Source organism: Gambusia affinis, linkage group LG10, assembly GCF_019740435.1.
Source record: "Gambusia affinis linkage group LG10, SWU_Gaff_1.0, whole genome shotgun sequence".
Taxonomy (NCBI): domain Eukaryota; kingdom Metazoa; phylum Chordata; class Actinopteri; order Cyprinodontiformes; family Poeciliidae; genus Gambusia; species Gambusia affinis.
The window spans coordinates 7,693,437-7,698,418 of record NC_057877.1 but is presented as its reverse complement, the minus strand read 5'-3'; the positions used below and the strand labels follow the sequence as shown (position 1 = coordinate 7,698,418).

General features: G+C 41.4%; 1 long non-coding RNA gene across 1 annotated transcript; it reads right to left on the bottom strand.

The window, feature by feature from the left end:
• Window positions 1-2,140: 2,140 nt before the first annotated feature.
• Window positions 2,141-4,455, bottom strand: LOC122838050. Its single transcript, XR_006371818.1, has 3 exons — window positions 4,178-4,455; window positions 3,599-3,735; window positions 2,141-2,924 (listed from the first exon to the last, which is right to left on the bottom strand). It is a non-coding gene; the product is annotated as an uncharacterized LOC122838050 (long non-coding RNA).
• Between the last annotated feature and the right edge of the window lie 527 nt (window positions 4,456-4,982).

Below are 4,982 nucleotides of genomic sequence, written 5' to 3'. Positions count from 1 at the left end.
GTAAAACAAGAGATGGACACTCGAGTTTGGGACTTGTTGCACTTTGAATGCAAAAATAAAAGAGTTCAGAGTCGATTTAGATTTGTGCTTTAAAGACTTGAGGCTTGACTTGCACTCCTGGACTGAGACTCAAGTCTTAGTTTTTATCTTGGGAATTTAAAAGCGAGAGGAAGTCAATAGAGAGGCACACACGGTAACCTCTGTGCTTTTTCCTTTTGCTGTCAAAGAATGCACTTGATTTTCTGCCAGTGACATCAGAGGATTATGGTTCATATTTGTTCATGTTACCTGTAGCTTTATTAAAACCCCTTAACCGTCACCCCCAGAAAATACAATGGGAAAACAGAACATGGGCGTTTCGTTGCAGGTTAAGGGGTTAAAATGAATGTTTCTAAAAAAAATAAACGTATTATATTCAATAACTTTGGATCATTTGGGAATCAAAATTAATGTAATTTACCTCTATCGTTCTCTCACTTTTAAGCTAGCTTCAACGTTACGAGCACAGTTCTGACTGACAGCAGCAAAATCAAAGCACTTCCTGTTCTGTCCATTCAGAGGCTTCAGCCATTTATTTACTCGCTGCAGTTTGTGTGGTTTCTTTTGCTGTAACTTACACCTTTAATTTTAACATCTTGTTGGTGTTGGTTTGGAAAAGGAGACTCTTCGAGCCTTATTTAGTGGAATATTAAAGACGGGGAAGAACAGGTTTTACTTGGTTATTATGAAGACCAAAAAAAAAAAAAAGTTTGATTCAATCAGAAATTCAAAATTTGCAGGTTTTAATCCAGCTCTGTTGTTTCTTTTAGAGTGAGTACGATTACAAATAGAGCGTAAATCCCAGCGCAGCGCTCGATACAGATGAGTTATTACGTCTGAGTCATTCTGGGTGTTTATGGCTGAAGATAGGCGAAGGGGAGCTGTTCCTCCGAGACACCATAACTGACCGACTGCCCGGGTTTGTTTTGTTAGGTTGGCCATCTATTAGGCGGAGCTGCCCTGTTTGAAGGTTACCCCATACATCTGCGTAACCTTTCATCTGCTGTGAGTCAAAAGGTCCAGTTAGATCTCTAAACACAAATTAAATAAGAATTCAGCCTCCTTTTTGGTCCCGTGTGCGTTCGGATCGCGGCAATCAGTCGGTATTTACAAGACGGATGTGGTGTGGACGCCAGAGAGGTAAAGCAAAGACACGAGCCTGAAGGCAACCTACAACTGCCGCTGCTCGTTTGCGAACACACAAACACGCTCGCAGTCAAAACAGCGTCCCCCACCCCAACTCCTGTCCATGTACGGCTAAAATATGCGAGGTGTGTTTTGGAGGTGAGTGGTAAAATATGAGAAACACATGGCGAGCTTTGCACGCTCCATCCCCTGCTCTTGTGCCTCATATATTATTTCACTGCTCTCTGCCCTCTTGCTTCTTCGTTTACACTGCTGCCAGAGTCGGGGGGAATCCTCCCCGAGGAATCCTCCACTCTTAGTTTGGGACATCAAGGTCTGCATGGTAAAAGATTACACTTGCTAGGCTGTGAAAATGTGCAAGTTCTTTTTAAAAAGTTAGCAGCTGGTCTTTCCTGATTAGTGGACGACAATGCAGTTCTCATATGCTGCTTCTCGGCTTTTTACTCCTCCATGTGTAAATCTTGCTTTCTGTCCAGAGCTGTCTTCATGTACACCAAAACACTTCCTCTCTTGCCTTTTAAGAGATGTGGGGAAATGTCTGGGTAGGATGCATTCCCAAAAGATAGCACAACCTCTAGAAATCTAACATAAACTCTAGAAATGTAAAGTTTAAGATGAATTTGACTCAACCCAGAGTATCGCTTTGGAGACACAATTGCTTCTTAAATCCTGACAAATTTCAACTCTCAAGACCAGCTTTACGTCGACTGTTTGTGATTATGTTGGTTGCAACTCCGCTCAGCCAGGCAGCAATTTTTGCAAGGTATTTCTGACTGCGAAATTGTGTCATTATTTTTCAGTCTTGACATTCTCAGTGAAAAAGGGACCTTATAGGCTGCTGTAGCAATCTATCATGTGACCTGCTACGCCCTCAGTGGCTAATAACTCTCAAAGGAGAGAGAGCTGCTGAAACATCAGTTGTTAAATTTTACAACGTTCAAAGCAAAGCACTTGGTTTTCAGAGCAAGAACTTCTTTTATTTCACTTACAAGCATTTTTACATTTTAACTAATTTTAACAACACCAAGCTCCTCAAACAAGTATTTTACGTATGTTTTGTTGACACACAACTAAATACAACTGCAATGAGATATGCCATTAACCGATTTATCAACAAGTGATATCGAAACAAAGAGTAAACGTGCCGGCTTTAGCCTGGCACTTTGTCAAACTGCTTCACAGGGAAACAAGATCAGCAAGAACATGCTTAGCTTTATTCTTATTAAAGAATAAAGCTCTGTGTCTTGTCTTTAGAAAACAAAAACAATAAAGCTAAGCATGTTTCAACTTAAGTCTTGTCAGGACGTTACGTAACGTTCTGGCAACTTTGTGAACCAAGTTAAATTGGGTTGTTGCAGCGTTCTGTGGCCAAACTCTGTTTGGGGCAAAATATGTGTTGTAGAAACTGTAATTAACTTTATTAACCAGATTGAGACGCAAGAAGATCCCTGTCAGGAGAGATAAACAGAATTTAAGACGGGGTGACCCTTTTTGCTTTGTCCCAAATACACTGTACATTTGTACGACACAATGATTGATGCAAAGGCGAAAGGTCACAAAAGTAGGGCTAGGCGTGAGACGATCACTGGACGAGAGAGAAAAGCGAGAGCGAGAGGTGATGAAGGATGCATGAGTGGAGGTGGCAGCAGGGTTGTTTTTCACCACCTCGTCTGCCCTTTTCTCCAGCGCTCAGCAGGAGTATCACACAGGCCGTCTGCTCGGCCGCATATCACGCATTCCTGTGTGGATGAAGAGAGGGAGGGGATACGGAAAAAAAGAAGCAAAGATGAAGACGAGGAGGGAGAGAGAGAGAAATTCGACACACATGGGTGGGCATCAACTGTGGGAGAAAAAAAAAAAAAACGAAAGAGAAAACAAAAAGGGAAGAAAGAGGCTGGCACGCAGCACAAAACGCAACCGAAAGAAACCAATTAGGCTCAAAATGACACCGATAAACAGAAGAGATGATTCATCAGTCCAATGGTGCATGTAAGTGCAATGTTCAGTCCTTATTTAGAGCTGGACGTGCACTGCTGTGGGGGCTCCTCCGGTATAGTTTGTGAACTCTGTGTGGGCATGTATATTTAGGTTGGCTCGGTTCCCCCAGGGGCCCACCTCTTTAGGGAAATGAGGTTTAGGAACTGGACGTTTCTCCCCCCCTTCATGAATGACATCACTGATACATAATGGTGCGAAAGCTTCTTAATCTTTTCTTCATTGATACCCTAAAGAGTAAATAAATACAGCCTAACTATTTAAATGCAGAGAAAAAAAAAGTGTCAGCCTTGAGCTTTGAATTTGAAGGAAAACTAGAGCCAAGCAATAACACCCTGCCACAGTTATCGTCAACTTGTGGCCTCTAAAATGTATCCGACTTGCGTTTCATACCAGCCTGACTCATGTTTGTCCTTACCTGTTCCTGCACCCCAGGGGGACTTGACGTTTGGTTTAGGTAAAACATTTAGCTGCGTAACGGGACGTCAACTCTGCAACATCATTATGGCCGTACATGTGGTGTAAACGACTTCAGAGGTTGCGGGAGATACTCGTCTAAAAGAAGAAAAAAGACAATAATAATCAACATTTTGATGTAGTACTAAAGCAAAAATAAAAAAATTTAGCTGTTTTTATCTTTTCAAATTGGCCCAATGTGCCGATATTTGATGTAAAGATATTTAAATCACTATGTAGTATGTAAACATGTATGATGTTTTTATTTTCTAAGATACTTTGCACTGCCTTGTTGCTGAAATGTGCTTTACAAATCAACTTGGCCTGACTGGAGAATCCAGTGAACAGGTTGCATTTGAAAGCACTGAAGACCTGAGCCGCTCCTAGACACACCACTGCCACATCTGCTGCTAAAATTGGTTTACATGACATGTGGTGATGTGGGTATGCTACAGGCAGCTGGATTTGGAGTTTAGCTGATAGTTTTGCCACCAAACCGAACAGGTGAGCAATGAAGTTCAACATAGAGCGAGGTACGTACTCTGTCGCTGTTGGAAATTGCTGATATGAAATCGGTTCAGTCCATCTTTCTTGAGAAAATCTCGTGTTCCCAAACAGCAAACTTTAACGAGTCCTTGTTCTGACGGTGCGTTTCCAGGTTATTCAGCAAAATGAGACAATTTGCACAGAAATGTTCTGCGTGCGTCCATGCTTAAAGCAAAGCTGTATTTGTTTGGCACCCGTCCATGCTGTGTGAAATTCTTTGGCACACTGGAGTGAGACGCTCTTAATTCAAAAAGTTCTACAACAGCGCCACCTTGGCCCACTCCCAAAGAACTGTTGTCCTGCATGTTTTAGATTTCTCCCTGAAAATGATCCAAACAAATGGCTTAATCGCATGATCCTGTTGAACCCGATATAATTGATAATAAGTTCGTCTATAATATGAAATTTAAAAAAAATTGCTAATATGCCAAAAACTTTTAAAAGAAAGTTCTGAGGATAAATGAGTGAAAAATATTTTTGCTCGCATTGGAAATGTTTCATTTGGGCAAAGAGCATTGCAACACAAGAAAGCATCGTCGTCGATTTATGTGCCATTGGAGAAAAGCGTTGCGGAGTTAGCATTTAGCTTGCTCGACGCTGCCCCCACAACTTCCTGTTGTGCACTGCAGACATACCGACGTTGCTTTGAAAGGAAAAATTGTCAAAACGTTTTCCAAGGTAATTTGTGAGACTGCAAAAAAATGTACTGAGAGCAAAGCTTCACATATATTGGCCCCTCTTTGTCAAAATGGATACTTTTGTTTATTTATTTATATATTTACAGGAAGTAACCAAACACT